We start from the raw sequence: 18,157 nt of genomic DNA, 5'->3' as shown, positions 1-18,157 counted from the left end.
AATGTGTCTAAAAGCAGTACAACAGGACTCACAAAGCTCCTAAGTTTCACTTTCACAGACAATGTATCTGTGACTCCCGCTTGTAGTATTTTATATTTACCTTCATTCCATAGCCCTGCGTTTCTGTGTGAGTCCAGGGCATCTCCTAGTACAAAATAGCCACTGTGTTATTTTATGTTGCAACCAGGAGCCAGTACAGACTTTATTCACCTCACAGTGGCAAGCACTCAATGCAGTCACAGTGCCCCTCACCAGTGCTCATGCACTGCCTGTTTTTAGGAAGTATCCACATCTAAGTGTTGTGTATATTTTTTAGGAACACTTAGTATTTTTAAAATCTGATTAACGTAAAAACAATTAGTTTTCGGGCAGACCCACATAAGGTATTAAAGGTCAACTGCAAAGAACACCCAGTGAGGCTCTGTAGATGGATGTATTACAAATCTATTAAACAAGTGTTTAAACCTAAGAATTCTGCTGCTTTCGAATTCTTTCCCTTTGCTCCATTTACTCACCTCCTGCTTCTCCAGCCCTTCCCTCTATCCCTCTCATCCCTCAGGCCCTCCTCTCCCCTTAGTCTCCACCACCCTGTCACTCCTGAATTGTGGCTCTAGCACTGTCCCATGACCTGCTGCGTGACTGTTCTCTCCACAGTGGTCCTGCTCCTGTGAGTCACAGTGTGTCATTTCTCCACCTAAAACATTCCAGTGGCTCCACCTTGGTCTTGTGAAGCTTCTGGAATGTCAGGCACGTGAGCATATGAGGGTACACCTGGTTCATCGTAGGGATTAAATTAATTTTTGTTGACTCAATGAATGAAATATGAATGTATTAAATTGCATCACAGAAAATTATAAAATGTAAAATACTGAAAAAGTTCAGAAAGATTTTATTTTATGTAACTAGTGTGCATATCAATTCATCAATTCATTCATGCACTATCACGACCAGCAAAACAACACCCATTTATCTGCTTATAGTTCCTTGGTCAGAAATCTGGGCAAAATGTGGAGAGAATCTCTGTTCTGGGCTTCCAAAAGCTGTGTTTTCATTTTGAATCCTCCTTCAGACTTATACAGAGGTGGCAGAATGAATTTTCTGGCAGTTGTAAGACTGAGGTTCCTGTTCCTTGCTGGCTGTCAATATAGAGAACAGGGAGGGCTGTGCTCAATTCCTGGTGCCCAACAGCATTCTTTCCTACACAGCCTCTTCATTTTCAAAGCCCACGGTGGAGGAAACCCCTCATGCTGAATCCCTCTCACGCTGTGTTTCTCTACGCTCAGGAAGAACCCAGTCCTTTCAAGTACTCACCTGATTAGGACAGTCCAAGCAGGAGAAACCCAGCCTAAAGTCAACTAATTGAGGCCCTTAATTATATCTGCTAAATCCCTTCACAGCAGCACCTACATTAGAGTTGGTTGAATCACTGGGGGAAGGTGAATGACCAGGAGCTGGTTACTGAGGCCATCACAGAACCAGCCCAGCAAGGATTGGATCTTCCTTTCGTGTTTAATTGGGACGCAGTTGGAAATTGAAGTTCAAGTAAAGTGATTATTGTGAATGGTAATAAAATGCATCCTCTTCACCCATGGACATTCTTCTTACCTTTTAAAACTAAGTTACATGTTTAATGTCTTATAATTACTTTAGGCCAGGTGTGGTGGCTCACGCCTGTGATTCTGGCACCGTGGAAGGCAGAGGAAGGCGAATTTATTGACTCCAGAAGTTGAAGATCAGCCTGGGCAACATGGAGAAACCCCCATCTCTACAAAAAAATTTAGAAAATTAGCCAGGCATGGTGCTTCATGCCTGTAGTCCCAGTTACTCGGGACGCTGAGATCAGAGAGTCCCTTGAGCTCAGGAGGTCAACACAGCAGTGCATGGTGATCATGCCACTGCACTCCAGCCTGGGTGACAGAGTGAGACCCTGTATAAATAACAATAATATTAATAGTAATGATAAATTTAGAGCAAATGCAAACTAACATGTAATAATAGATTCTCTTTTGTGAAAATGTGTTAGTTATTTACTATTGCATAACAAATTATGTAAAACTTAGCAGCTCAAAACAGCAAATATTCATCATCTCCCACAGTTTCCGATGGTCAGGGTTCCAGCAGAGGTTTCCCTGAGTGCTTCTGGCTCAGGGCCTCTCACAAGGTTGCAGTCCAGTTGTCAGCCTAGGCCTGCATCATCTGAGGGTTTCACTGGGGCTGAGGATTCACATGAAACATGAATCAGTTACATGGCTGTGGAAAAGGCCTAGTTCCTTGCTGTCTGTTCCCAGAAGGCCTCAGTTCTCAGCCTCATGGACCTTGACTCAGGCCTCAGGGCTGCTTATTGCACAGCAGGTGGCTTCCCCTAGAGCTCATGATCCCAGAGACCTTGAGAGAGAAGGGGGAGCCTGCAGTGAGTTTTATGTTCTACACCCAGAGTCACAAACTATTATGTCAGCATTACTCTATCAGTTTGAAGTTGTATTTGTTCGTTCTCACACTGCTATAAAGAAATACCTGAGACTGAATAATTTATAAAGGAAAGAGGTTTAATTGACTCACAGTTCTGCATGGCTGAGGAAGCTGCCCCATGAAACTTACAACCATGGCAGAAGTGGAAGCAAACACTTCCTTCTTCACATGGTGGCAGGAGAGAGGAATGCAGATCGAAATGGGGAAAAGCCCCTCATGAAACCATCAGATCTCATGAGAATTCTCTCATGGAGGTACCATACCCATGATCCAATCACCTCCCATGAGGCCCCTCCCCCAATACACAGGGATTATAATTTGCATGACAATTCAAGATGAGAATTGGGTGGGAACACAGAGCCAGACCATATCAGAAGTGCATCATTAAGTCCAAGCCACATTCAAGAGAGGAAATTAAGCAGCACCTCTGGAAGGGAACAGTATTAAAGGATTTGAATATATGTTTAAAGCAAAATTAAAACACTTGTTTCAGGATTTTGAAAATCAAAGTTTTTTTAATCTAATTATTTTCGTTAACGCCTTTAGCTTGTCTTTTAATTTAATTTAATTTAATTTAATTTAATTTATTTTAAGTTCCAGGGTACATGTGCAGGATGTGCAGGTTTGTTACATAGCTAAATGTGTGCTATGGTGGTTATCAACCCATTACGTATGTATTAATCCTGGCATGCATTAGCTATTTTTCCTAATGCTCCTCCTACCACTGCCCTCCCCCAGCAGGCCCCAGTGTGTGATGTTCCTCTCCCTGTGTCCATGTGTTCTCATTGCTCAGCTCCCAATTATAAGTGAGAACATGTGGTGTTTGGCTTTCTGTTCCTGTGTTAGTTTGCTGAGGATAATGGCTTTTGGCTTCATCCATACCCCTGCAAAGGACTTGATCTAATTCCTTTTCATGACTGCATAATATTCCATGGTATATACGTACCATATTTTCTTTATGCAGTCCATCATTGATGGGCATTTGGGTTGATTTCATGTCTTTGCTATTGTGAATAGTGCTGCAATGAACATACACATGCATGTATATTTATAATAGAACGGTTTATTCTCCTTTGGTTATATACCCTGTAATGGGATTGCTGGGTGAAATGGTGTTTCTGGTTCTAAATCTTTGAGGAATCACCAAATTGTCTTCCACAGTGGTTGAACCAATTTACATTTCCACCAACAGTGTAAAAGCCTTCCTATTGCTCTACAACCTCGCCACATCTGGTGTTTATTTACTTTTAAATAATTGCCATCCTGACTGGCATTAGATAGTATCTCATTTGTGGTTTTGATTTGCATTTCTGTAATCAGTGATGTTGAGTTTTTTTCATATTTTTTGGCCACATGTATGTCTTATTTTGTGAAATGTCTCTTCATGTCCTTTGTCCACTTTTTAATGAAGTTTTTTTCATGTAAATTTGCTTAAGTTCTTTGTAGATTCTGAATATTAGAACTTTGTAAGATAGATTGCAAAAATTTTCTCCCATTCTGTAGGGTGTCTGTTTGCTCTGATGACAGTTTCTTTTTCTGTGCAGAAGCTCTTTTGTTTAATTAGATCCCACTTGCCCATTTTTGCTTTTGTGCCAGATGCTTTTTGCGATTTCTTCATAAAATTTTTGCCCATGCCTGTGTCCTGAATGGTATTGCCTAGATTTTCTTTCAGGGTTTTTTATAGTTTTGCGTTTTACATTTAAGTCTTTAATCTATATTGAGTTAATTTTTGTGTAAGGTGTAAGGAAGGGGTCCAGTTTCAATTTTCTGCATATGGCTAGCCAGTTCTCCCATCACCATTTACTAGATAGGGAATCCTTTCCCCATTGCTTGTTTTGTCAGGTTTGTTGAAGATCAAATGGTTGTAGATGTGCAGTCTTTTTTTGTGAGTTCTTTATTCTGTTCCATTGGTCTATGTGCCTGTTTTTGTACCAGTATCATGCTGTTTTGTTTACTGTAGCCTTATAGTATAGTTTTAAGTGGCGTAGCATGATGCCTCCAGCTTTGTTCTTTTTGCTTAATATTCTTTTGGCTATATGAGCTCTTATTGGATCCATGTGAATTTTAAAATAGTTTTTTTCTAATTCCATAATAAGCTTCTCTTTTAAAATTAATGATTAAATGTTTGAGACATCACAGAGCCTTGGGTGCTTAGGAGAAAACAGTTTGAAACAGAGAAAGGAGATGCAACAGTATCTCTGAATTTTTCTTGTGAATACCTTTAATAACAATGTTGTTTTCAGTGAGTTAACACAGTTGAGAACATAGAGTAACTAGATCAAATAGTTCCAAGACTTCAATCCCATAAAAATAATGCCTCAAAAATAAAACTTTGTTCTGTCTAAGATGTCTCAAATTTAGTGGAAGCATGTCCCAAGCACCAGTTTTCTTATTGAAATATCATCTTCACTAAATATTTGCCTACACTTAAAAAACAAAAAACTCTGCTATATGGAGTAGCCATTCTTTTGTTTCTTTAATTCTCAGTAAGCTTGCTTTCACTTAGAAAAACTTTGCCTAATCAAATTGCTTTTCATTTACAAAAGTGTGAATCTCATGCTTCAGTCAACACATCTAGCTTAGCATGATGCCAGTAACTTTGGTTTGAAGCAGTAGCCTGAAATGGTTAGCTCAAATTGAGAAACAAGGTTTTTTCAAAAACTAGCTATTTGGTGGGCATTCCATAATAAACTTAACATCTTTTGCTCTGGTATTGAATGAGATGTGATAGAAGTCATTTGGAGACCACTACAATTTTTAAATAACACAGCTATTATGTGCTTCTGAAGTTTTTTTTTGTCTTTTTAGCAGTCCTATTCTGTTTTCCATTCACATTTGCTATTCCATCACTGGTTATTCCTTCCTACTCTTTTCATGTTTGATTTATTTTGATCAATGATGTGCATTTCCAATTCCATAAAAGTTTAATTCAGTTTTATGTGTGGTAGAATGTAACATCAAATCCTTTGCAAGATGGAATTACCTTGCACAGCAGATTGAACATTGTATAATTGAAAATCTGGAGAGATGCCAGTGAGCCAAGGGTTAAATGACCTATTTTTAGCCAAGGTCATTTTCATGGCATCCTGGTCCTCTCTGTCACATGGCTCCTTACAATTCTCTGTGGTTTGCTTCCAATGTAAGTAGTTCTTGTTAAGGATCCTTGCAATGAATTTTGGTCTTCTTTTCTCTGACATTTTTTTTTTAAATTATACTTTAAGTTCTAGGGTACATGGGCACAACGTGCAGGTTTGTTACATATGTATGCATGTGCCGTGTTGGTTTGCTGCACCCATTAACTCGTCATTTACATTAGGTATTTCTCCTAATGCTATCCCTCTCCCATCCCTCCATCCCACAGCAGGCCCCAGTGTGTGCTGTTCCCCATCTTGTGTCCAAGTGCTCTCATTGTTCACTTCCCACCTATGAGTGAGAACATGTGGTGTTTGGTTTTCTGTCATTGCAATAGTTTGCTCAGAATGATGGTTTCAAGCTTCATCCATGTTGCTACAAAGGACATGAACTCATCTTTTTTATGGCTGCATAGTAATCCATGGTGTATATATGCCACATTTTCTTAATCCAGTCTATCATTGATGGACATTTGGGTTGGTTCCAAGTCTTTGCTTTTGTGAATAGTGCTGCAATAAACATACACTTGCATGTGTCTTTATAGCAGAATGATTTTTAATCCTCTGGGTATATATCCAGTAATGGGATTGCTGGGTCAAATGGTATTTCTAGTTCTAGATCCTTGAGGAATCACCACACTGTCTTCCACAACGGTTGAACTAGTTTACACTACCAACAGTGTAAAACCTTTCCTATTTCTCCACATCCTCTCCAGCATCTGTTGTTTCCTGATTTTTTAATGATCACCATTCTAACAGGTGTGAGATGGTAGCTCATTGTGGTTTTGATTTGCATTTCTCTGATGACCAGTGATGATGAGCGTTTTTTCGTGTGTCTGTTGGCTGCATAAATGTCTTCTTTTGAGAACTGTCTGTTCATATACTTTGCCCAGTTTTTGTGGGGTTGACTTTTTCTTGTAAATTTGTTCAAGTTCTTTGTAGATTCTGGATATTAGCCCCTTTGACAGATGGGTAGATTGCAAAAATTTTCTCCCATTCTGTAGGTTGCCTGTTCACTGTGATGGTGGTTTCTTTTGCTGTGCAGAAGCTCTTTAGTTTAATTAGATCCCATTTGTCTAATTTGGCTTTTGTTGCCATTGCTTTTGGTGTTTTAGTCATGAAGGCCTTGCCCATGCCTATGTCCTGAATGGCATTGCCTAGGTTTTCTTTTAGGGTTTTATGGTTTTAGGTATAACATTTAAGTCTTTAATACATCTTGAATTAATTTTCGTATGAGGTGTAAAGAAGGGATCCAGTTTCAGCTTTCTACATATGGCTAGCCAGTTTTCCCAGCACCATTTATTAAATATGGAATCCTTTCCCAATTGCTTGTTTTTGTCAGGTTTGTCAAAGATCAGATGGTTGTAGATGTGTAGTGGTATTTCTGAGACCTCTGTTCTGTTCCATTGGTCTATATCTCTGTTTTGGTACCAGTACCATGCTGTTTTGGTTACTATAGCCTTGTAGTATAGTTTGAAGTCAGGTAGCGTGATGCCTCCAGCTTTGTTCTTTTTGCTTAGGATTCTCTTGGTAATGTGGGCTCTTTTTTGCTTCCATATGAATTTTAAAGTACTTTTTTCCAATTCTGTGAAGAAAGTCATTGGTAGCTTGATGGGGATGGCACTGAATCTATAAATTACTTTGGGCAGTATGACCATTTTCATGATATGGATTCTTCCTATCCATGAACATTAGATGTTCTTCCATTTGCTTGTGTGCTCTTTTATTTCATTGAGCAGTGGTCTGTAGTTCTCCTTGAAGAGGTCCTTCACATCCCTTCTGAGTTGTATTCCTAGGTATTTTATTCTCTTTGTAGCAATTTTGAATGGGAGTTCACTCATGATTTGACTCTCTGTTTGTCTGTTATTGGTCTATAAGAATGCTTGGGATTTTTGCACATTGATTTTCTATCCTGAGACTTTGCTGAAGTTGCTTATCAGCTTAAGGAGATTTTAGGCTGAGATGATGGGGTTTTCTAAATATACAATCATGTCATCTATGAAGAGGGACAATTTTACTTCCTCTTTTCCTAATTAAATACACTTTATTTCTTTCTCTTCCCTGATTGCCCTGGCCAGAACTTCCAACACTACGTTGAACAGGAGTGGTGAGAGAGGGCATCTCCGTCTTGTGCCAGTTTTCAAAGGGAATGCTTCCAGTTTTTGCCCATTCAGTATTACATTGGCTGTGGGTTTGTCATAAACAGCTCTTATTATTTTGAGATACATTCCATCAATACCTAGTTTACTGAGAGTTTTTTTAGCATTAAAGGCTGTTGAATTTTGTCAAAGGCCTTTTCTGCATCTATTGAGATAATCATGTGGTTTTGTCTTTGGTTCTGTTTATGTGATGGATTATGTTTATTGATTTGTGTATGTTGAACCAGCTTTGCATCCCAGGGATGAAGCCCACTTGATCATGGTGGATAAGCTTTTTGATGTGCTGCTGGATTTGATTTGCCAGTATTTTATCGAGGATTTTTGCATCGATGTTCATCAGGGATATTGGTCTAAAATTCTCTTTTTCTGTTGTGCCTTTGCCAGGCTTTGGTATCAGCATGATGCTGGCTTCATAAAATGAGTTAGGGAGGATTCCCTCTTTTTCTATTGATTGGAATAGTTTCAGAAGTAATGGTACCAGCTCCTGTTTGTACCTCTGGTAGAATTCGGCTGTGCATTCATCTGGTCCTGGACTTTTTTGATTGGTAGGCTATTAATTATTGCCTCAATTTCAAAGCCTGTTATTGGTCTATTCAGGGATTCAATTTCTTCCTGGTTTAGTCTTGGGAGGGTGTATGTGTCCAGGAATTTATCCATTTCTTCTAGATTTTCTAGTTTATTTGTGAGAGGTGTTTATAGTATTCTCTGGTGGTAGTTTGTATTTCTGTGGGATCGGTGGTGATATCCCCTTTATCATTTTGTATTGCATCTATTTGATTCCTCTTTCTTTTCTTCTTTATTAGTCTTGCTAGTGGTCTATCAATTTTATTGATCTTTTCAAAAAACCAGCTCCTGAATTCATTGATTTTTTGAAGGGTTTTTTATGTCTCTATCTCCTTCAGTTCTGCTCTGATCTTAGTTATTTCTTGCCTTCTGCTAGCTTTTAAATGTGTTTGCTCTTGCTTCTCTAGGTTTTTTAATTGTGATGTTAGCGTGTTGATTTTAGACCCTTCCTGCTTTCTCTTGTGGGCATTTAGTGCTATAAATTTCCATCTACACACTGCTTTAAATGTGTCCCAGAAATTCTCACATGTTGTGTCTTTGTTCTCATTGGTTTCAAAGAACATCTTTATTCCTGCCTTTGTTGTTTACCCAGTGGTCATTCAGGAGCAGGTTGTTCAGTTTCCATGTAGTTGTGCAGTTTTGAGTGAATTTCTTAATCCTGAGTTCTAATTTGATTGCAGTGTGGGCTGAGAGACAGTTTGTTATGATTTCTGTTCTTTTACATTTGCTGAGGAATGCTTCACTTCCAGCTGCATGGTCAATTTTGGAATAAGTGTGATGTGGTGCTGAGAAGAGTGCATATTCTGTTAATTTGGGGTGGAGAGTTCTGTAGATGTCTATTAGGTCTGCTTGGTGCAGAGTTGAGTTCAAGTCCTGGATATCCTTGTTAACCTTCCATCTCATTGATCTGTTTAATATTGACAGTGGGGTGTTAGAGTCTCGTATTATTAGTGTGTGGGAGTCTAAACCTCTTTTTAGGTCTCTCAGGACTTGCTTTATGAATCTGAGTGTTCCTGTATTGGGTGCATATATATTTAGGATAGTTAGCTCTTCTTGTTGAATTGATCCCTTTACTGTTATGTAATGCCCTTCTTTGTCTCTTTTGATCTTTGTTGGTTTAAAGTCTGTTTTATCAGAGACTAGGATTGCAACCTTGGCTTTTTATTTTCCGTTTGCTTGGTAGATCTTCCACCATCCTATATTCTGAGCCTATGTGTGTCTCTGCACATGAGATGAGTCTCCTGAATACAGCACACTGATGGGTCTTGACTCTTTATCCAATTTGCCAGTCTGTGTCTTTTAATTAGTGCATTTAGCCCATTGACATTTAAGGTTAATATTGTTATGTGGGAATTTGATCCTGTCATTATGATGTTAGCTGATTATTTTGCCCATTAGTTGATTCAGTTTCTTCCTAGCATCAATGGTCACTACAATTTGGCATGTTTTTGCAATGGCTGGTATGGGTTGTTCCTTTTCATGTTTAGTGCTTCCTTCAGGAGCTCTTGTAAAGCAGGCCTGGTGGTGACAAAATCTCTCAGCATTTGCTTGTCTGTAAAGGATTTTATTTCTCCTTCACTTATGAAACTTAATTTGGCTGGATATGAAATTCTGGGTTGAAAATTCTTTTCTTTAAGAATGTTGAATATTGGCTCCCACTCTCTTCTGGCTTGTAGAGTTTCTGCCGAAGGATCTGCTGTTAGTCTGATGGGCTTCCCTTTGTGGGTAACCTGACCTTTCTCTCTGGCTGCCTTTAACATTTTTTCCTTCATTTCAACCTTGGTGAATCTGACAATTACGTGTCTTGGGGTTGCTTTTCTCAAAGTGTATCTTTGTGGTGTTCTCTGTCTTTCCTGAATTTGAATGTTGGCCTGCCTTGCTAGGTTGGGGAAGTTCTCCTGGAAAATATCCTGAAGAGTGTTTTCCAGCTTGGTTCCATTCTATGCATCACTTACAGGTACACTAGTCAAACGTAGATTTGGTCTTTTCACATAGTCCCATATTTCTTGGAGGCTTTGTTCGTTTCTCTTTACTCTTTTTTCTCTAAAGTTCTCTTCTCACTTCATTTCATTAATTTGATCTTCAATTACTGATACCCTTTCTTCCACTTGATCGAATCAGCTACTGAAGCTTGTGCATGTGTCACATAGTTCTCGTGTCATGGTTTTCAGTTCCATCAGGTCATTTAAGGTCTTCTCTACACTGTTTATTCTAGTTAGACATTTGTCTAATCTTTTTTCAAGGTTTTTAGCTTCCTTCTGATGGGTTTGAATATCCTCCTTTAGCTCAGAGAAGTCTGTTATTACCGACTTTCTGAATCCTGCTTCTGTCAACTCATCAAACTCATTCTTTGTCCTGCTTTGTTCCATTGCTGGCAAGGAGCTGCAATCCTTTGGAGAAGGGGTGCTCTGGTTTTTAGATTTTTCAGCTTTTCTGCTCTGGTTTCTCCCCATCTTTGTGGTTTTATCCAACTTTGGTCTTTGATGATGATGACCTACAGATGGGGTTTTGGTGTGGATGTCCTTTTTGTTGATGTTGATGCTATTCTTTTCTGTTTGTTAGTTTTCCTTCTAACAATCAGGTCCCTCAGCTGCAGGTCTCTTGGAGTTTGCTAGAGGTCCACTCCAGACCCTGTTTGTCTGGGTATCACCAGCGGAGGCTGTAGAGCAGCAAATATTGCAGAACAGCAAATATTGCAGAACAGCAAATATTGCTGCCTGATCCTTCCCCTGGAAGCTTCGTCTCAGCAGCGCACCCGGCTGTATAAGGTGTCAGTTGGCCCCTACTGGGAGGTGTCTCCAAGTGAGGCTACACGGGGATCAGGGACTCACTTGAGGGTCCAGTCTGTCCATTCTCAGAGCTCAAACACCATGCTGGGAGAACCACTGCTCTCTTTAGAGCTGTCAGACAGGGATGTTTAAGTCTGCAGAAGTTTCTGCTGCCTTTTGTTCAGCTATGCCCTGCCCCCAGAGGTAGTGTCTACAGAGGCAGGTGGGCCTCTTTGAGCTGCGGTGAGTTCCACCCAGTGCAAGCTTCCCAGCCGCTTCATTTACCTCCTCAAGCCTTAGCAATGTCGGACTCCCCTCCCCCAGCCAGGCTTGCCGCTTCACAGTTCAATCTCGGACTAGCAGTGAGCAGGGCTCCGTGGGTGTGGGACCTGCTGAGCCAGGCATGGGATATAATCTCCTGGTGCGCTGTGTGCTAAGACCTTTGGAAAAGCATGGTGTTTAGGTGGCAATGTCCCAATTTTCCAGGTACAGTCTGTCATGGCTTCTCTTAGCTAGGAAAGGGAAGTCCCCTGACCTCTTGCATTTCCTGGGTGAGGCGATGCTCTACCCTGCTTTGGCTTGCCCTCCGTTGGCTGCACCCACTTTCCGACCAGTCCCAGTGAGATGAACCAAGTACCTCTGTTGGAAATGCAGAAATCACTCATCTTCTGTGTCGATCACACTGGGAGCTGCAGACCAGAGCTATTCCTATTTGGCCATCTTGGAATGAAACTTCTCTTACATTTCTATAAAAAACAGGTATATTTTAATTTGAAAAACTCTATTTTAGGAGATATAATCAAGTAACTAGTAGGCTGCCCAGCACTGGTGTAAAATACAAACGTGTAAAGCCACCCTGGGCTGCTGCCCATTCACATCCCCCAGAAGAAGACTTCATCCTGAGTCTTGTGATTAGTATTCTTTTGTAATTCTTTAAATATTTGTGCAATAAGTATACATATATTCCCAAAGCAAATATTAGTTTTGCTGGTTTTTAAGCTTCCTATACAGCAAATTCCTACTGCATTTATTTTCCCATGATGCACATTACGTATAGGAGTTATCTGTGGTGTGGGAGGCTGTCATTCATTCATTTTTACTGTTGAAGGTTTACATTTTATGGTTATACCACAATTTCACTACTTTCCTTTTGATGTATATGTGGCTGGTTCCAGTTTTTGCAATAAACATTAGTGTGCACGTCTCCTGTGCACATAGGCAAGAAAGCTCCCTGGAGTGTACGATTAAGAATGGGTTGGTTGGATGATACATTGTATAGGACATAAACCCTACTAGATAATGATAATATGATTTCCAAAGTGATTGTGGCTGCTTAAACTTTTACAATAAATATGTAATACTTGATGTTGATGATGTGTTCTGAAAACACTGAGTTGAAGGAATTGAGTTAAAAGCTACTGTCTTGACTGCAGAATTACAGCAGGCATTTTTATTCAGACTCTGTTAATAACTTCCTGTGGTTTACTTGTTTCTCATATACCATGGCTTTATACTTTTGACATATAGATTCAGAAAATGCTTACTTAAAGCCCGATCACATAGAGTTATTTTATATATTAGGAAAATTTCATAATAAAAAGGAAAAAATGGAGGAAGAGAGGGAAAGAAGGAGGAATGGAAGGAAAAGTGAAAGAAGAAAAGAAGGAAGGGGAAGGGAAAGGGAACGGGGGTGAGAAGGAGGGAGGGAGAGAGGCTGAATGGAAATAGAGAAGAAAAGGTGGGAGGGAGGGACAGAAGGAAGGAGAAAGAGAAGGAACAAAGGAGAAAATAAACTAAAATAAAGAATAGGTGTAGAGAAACTAGAAACCCTTATATTATGAAAATAGGAGGACATAAAACAGATGTAGTTAACCTCTATAGAATAATGGAAATGTAAGAGGGCTTTATTAGTTATCTGTTGCTATGTAACAAACTACCCCCAAATTTAGTGACTTAAAGCAACAAACATCGACTAACTCAAAAGCATAATGCAAATACCAGCAAAATGGAGCCAATGCAGGTAGAAGAAGTTGAATAAACAAAAGGATTTTACAAATTGGGATACATTAGAGGACACTGGTGTGCAGATGAAAATGATTTTGTAGTACAAATGCTCCAAAAAACAAGTGCCATTACGGGATTAAAGTTACAGCATTTTATTAGGGGACACACCTGTCAGACAATATTGCAAGGGAGGCAGGTTACCCTGGGAAAGGCAACAGACCAAGATGTAAGTGTGACCCTCCCATGATGGAGAGAAGGACAGAAGATTTACTGGACGTGTCCTAGACCACAGGTAATCTAAGGAGAGTTGAGCAAGGCCATGGAGGAGTCCTCGAGCTACAGTTGGCCATCAGAAGAGTCCCCCACCTCCCAGGAATGTCCTGCCTTAGTGTCACTGGTATGACCCATCACTGGTTGGGAGCAGCCCATGGGAAGCAGGGCCTCAGCACCGATGCTACTGAGGATGTCAGAGCACAGGAGCAGGGCCTTGGGAGATTACCCAGGAGTGTGACTCACACCTTCTGCCCTGCTGGGTCTGGGCCCTTGGAAATCAAATCCTCTCAGGCTGAATTGCTGGATGATTCTGCTCACACTTACAATGAGGTAAGGGAAACCAGAAGGCCCCCAGGTGGATCTCTGGTTTCCACACTTCTGCCTTCATTGTTTGAAAGTAGTCATGCCTCGTCCTGGGGATGAGGATCTATTACCTGGGCCTGGAGAGGAGGAGACTCTTCTTCTCACTAGGTGGTCTCTGGGAACATACTGTCCACACTTCTCTGGTGACAACCGTAATGTGTATTTCTGTGGGCTGTCTTTTGTCTCCTTTTAAGGGTACCCTCCTTGGAAACCAGGACCTGGTACCCTGCACAGCCCAGTGTTGGGAGATAAAATATGCAAAATACCCTAGTGGGTTAATCAAAGGGATTGGACATGGAGCCAAATCTGCTTCCACCTTTTGATTTCTGGACCCACATGTTCTTCCTATTGAGAACACAGCACTATAGAAACATCTCTGATTCAAACAATGCAGCCTATATTGAAAGATGGCACTCACCCCTCAGAGTGCTTCCTCCAGGCTGGCACTGAGCTGTGCCTATAGAAGACCTGTCCAGCATTCCTTGTGGCTGGCAGCCCCTGGGTGATGCAGATAGATGGTGATAGGATTAGTGGAACCCACAGCCACGGAAACATCGAAAATTTCCCTGCCAAGTGGGTCTTTCAGGCAGATAATGGGCTAAGAGCACCGCCTAGCCTGTGGATCAGGAATGTCAACAGCACCCGGAAAGTGGTGCTGGCTGTGTCTGAGAGGACAGGAAAACCCACCCATGGAATAGGTGCCTAACCCTGTGAAGATGAACCTCTGGCCCTTCCAGGATGGAAGTTGCTAAATGTAGTCAACTTGTTACTTAGTGGCTAGTCAACTAAAGAAGCAGTGCCCCACTAGGGCACATCATGGGCCTCAAATGCCGATGAGTTGGACATTCAGAGGTGGCAGCAGCTGGATCTGCCTTGGTAGGGGGGAGTCAGTGCTGCTGGCCCCATACATAGCCTCATGTCTGCCACTGAGGTTGCTCCATTCATGCGCCCATCCTACCAGGCCTGGGCTCACCCATGGTGAAGGCAGCTAACTTCCATTTGTCTGTTTGCTTGTTCAGTGCTACTTCGGACTTGAGTGTTTTCTGTGGGGGTCAACATGGGATTCGGGGTCAACATGGGATTCAAACTCAACCCGGGTGGACCATTTTCATTTCCTGATGAATACTGTTGGGCCTGCGCAATTTATGACTTTGTGGGTCAGAAAGACACTTGGAATCACATCATTGCTTGATGTCCTGTGGTCAAGCATTCTATCTAATCAGGACAAGAAACACTAAAAGTTGTTTCTGACAGGGGCCATATGTCTCTGCTGTGGATGACTTGCTCTTACTCCAGAATTGGGACCCTCCATTGTGACTCTCCCACTGGTGCTTGGTTCAGCTCCATCCTGCATCTTTCCCTACCACTGGCACCACCAGCACCATGGGATCTGAGGGATGCTGGCTGCTTGCACTGTGGCCTGGATCTGCTGCAGGGTCCTTCCCTGTGTAGGCCACACTTGAACCTGGCCTCCTCCTATGTCACCTAGAGTGTGGGCCAAAGCAACTTACCTAGATGTGGAATGTGGTGTCGTCAGAACTCAAAGAACCTCATCAGGCAGTGTGCTTTCTGCCTTCTGGTGAGGATGCAAGATGAAACAGTTTGTCTTTTAGCTTGGAGGGGACACATCTGTAAGCTGGTAAACACTTGGCACTTGTTCATCCATAAAACATCACTTCAGTGGCCACTTTTTTTTTTTTTTTTTTTGAGATGTAATTTCACTCTTGTTGCACACTCTGGACTGCATTACCGCCACCTTGGCTCACTGCAACCTCTGCCTCTCGGGTTCAAGTGGTTCTCCTGCCTCAGCCTCCCAAGTAGCTGGGATTATAGGCATGTGCCACCACACCTGGATAATTTTGTATTTTTAGCAGAAACGGGGTTTCTCCATGTTGGTCAGGCAGGTCTCCAACTCCCGACTTCAGGTGATCTACCCACCTTGGCCACCCAAAGTGCTGGGATTACAGGCATGAGCCACTGCTCTCGGCCGAGTGGCCACTCTTGAAGCTCTGTAAAGTTTATCTTTACATTCTGGATTGCATGTGTTTTGCCAAGGACTACAGTGCACCTGCTGCTCATCCACCCCAGTCAACAGGAAGTTGTCAATAAAACAAGCTGATTTAATATCCTACATCCAGTGTGGCCAGTACAGTCTTAAGACTATGCTATAGAGGGCAGGGGAGTTACAATAGCCCTGAGACAAACTATAAATAGATGTTTTGTGAATCCCACATGAATGTGAATCACTCCATATCCACTTTCTAATTGGAGTGGAAAGGAAGGCACTCACCAGATCCACAGCTACATGCTGTGTGCCTGAGGCTTTATTAATCTGCTCTATCAGTGATATTCAGACAACATAAAAGTTGCAATTATAACTCCTACTTGGCCATACCTGGAGTAATTTCATTCATTCTTTAGACCTCATCAGGCTTCCTCGGGGACAGGTTGCTGAATTACATAGACACAATAGACAACCTCAACACCACCCCTCATCCTTCAGCTCTCTACTGGTGGTGCAACCCCCAAAATACTTGCAGTGCCTTCCATAAGACCCACCTGGGTCACGCTATGATTTTTGATTTGGCCAGATGGGGGCAGTGTCAGAGGTTTCCCTTGGGCTTTCAGCACAATGACAGCCCTTACTCTATAGACTAGGGATCCAGTGTGGGGGTGACTCCACCTAACAGTGCATCAGTGTCAATTATGCACTCAGGGAATTGGAAGATAACGAGGGCTGAGTCTATGGATCCAGTGGTCCCATTTTAGGCCATAATGTGTCCAGGTTTACTCCCTGGCCTCCGTAAGCTGTGATGGGAGACATGATGGTGCTGTGGGCATCTGGGCATCAATGTCAGCTCACACCTAGTGTTAATAATCCCCCCAGTTCTGCCTGTTTCCTTTCCCCAGTGTACAGTCTCCTGTGTAAATTACTATAGGTTCCTCTGCCGAATGACTGAGGGAATTGTTCCAGCATATACTTCCGTGGGGTTGCAGGGTCTTTCTCCTAGGGATATGGACTCCTCCTCTGTCACTGAGATCTGAATCTGAATCTTGTGGACTCCTCCTCTGTCACCGAGATCTGAATCTGAATCTTGGTTGAGGTCTAGGCATTGAGGATGGGATCGTGACTTTGTATTGGGTCAAACACCTTCACCCTCCTGCTCCTCAGTTCTTTCTTTCTTATCATAGACATCAAGCAACGCCCTTGTTGGCTACCTGTCCTAACCTTGGGACATCACCCTCTATTAACCTTCCCCACACTACCTGCAGCTCGAGTCCTCTTGGCTGCTCCTCTGAAGTTGCCATAGTAACCGTGCCCTCTGGCTTTTGCAGGTTACTGTCACCACTTGGTCTCTGTCTCTTCAGGGCCACACTCTTCCCAAGGATATTAATAAATGCAACTCTGAGACCATCTTTACTACCATATCCCCAGCCTGCAGAGGACAACACCCAGACACTTCTTAATGAGGCAGGTCCCTCTCACCATCACGTTTCTGAGGCTCTGGTGGAAAGTGTGTCCTCTGGGCCCTCTTGTAGAGCATGGTCCTGGTGGGCCTTCCCCATGCCCACTTTCCTCAGCCTCGTTATTCCATCACCTACATGTTCCAGAGCAACTAAGACATGTCTACCTTGTTGAGAGTTGGGCATCTTTTTTTCCAGTTTATATGGATTCACCCCAGCAATGGAATAACTTCCATTTGTCAAAGTCCTGGGGTGTTTGATAAACCCGTGCCCTGAGAAAGTGCCTCCAAGCCAAATGATTTTTATTCATCCAGACTGAAATTCTGGTTCCTTAATCAAAGGCCCTCAAATTCCAATCCCAGAAGTGGTCCCCAGCCTCCTATGGGGACATGCTAGCTAGTTCCTGCAAAGCTCCTAAGTGGGATTCCCATGGCATCATAGGGATGAGGCTTCTGTAGCATCTTCCAGCATAAGAAGTGGGAACCATTACTAGAAAAGGGTGAGCTTCCTCTGCATGCCCCAAAGATCCTAGACAGCATCCATCGCATAATCCTATTCCAGTTTGCAGAATCTCAGGTTTCCCCACCAGGGCCCTGACTTTCCTGTAACAGGCCTGCCTTGGCCGAGTGTCAAACATCTCTGGAGCACTGTGGCCCTCATAATGATGTCTTCAGCTACCATTCCATGCTATCTGCCCTTTTGTTATAGGAGATAAAGACCTTTTGTTACAGGAGATACTGCAGAGGCTGTCACATGTAGCCAGTGACAGATGTTAACATTCCGCAGATTCTCATGATCCTTTCATAGGGCAACACTGCAGCTGAGCAGTAACCAGCCAACTCCCCTGTCTTTGTAGGTTTCCCCCAACTCCATCCTTATTGTACAGGGCATTCTATCACCATACCTGCCATAGCACCCTCTAACCAGGGCATCTTCTCAGCTCAGCACTGGTGAGACCCAC

Source organism: Trachypithecus francoisi, unplaced genomic scaffold (genome assembly GCF_009764315.1).
Source record: "Trachypithecus francoisi isolate TF-2019V2 unplaced genomic scaffold, Tfra_2.0 Lachesis_group10, whole genome shotgun sequence".
Lineage (NCBI taxonomy): Eukaryota > Metazoa > Chordata > Mammalia > Primates > Cercopithecidae > Trachypithecus > Trachypithecus francoisi.
The sequence above is the reverse complement of the archived record's forward strand: the minus strand, read 5'-3'. Positions refer to the sequence as shown.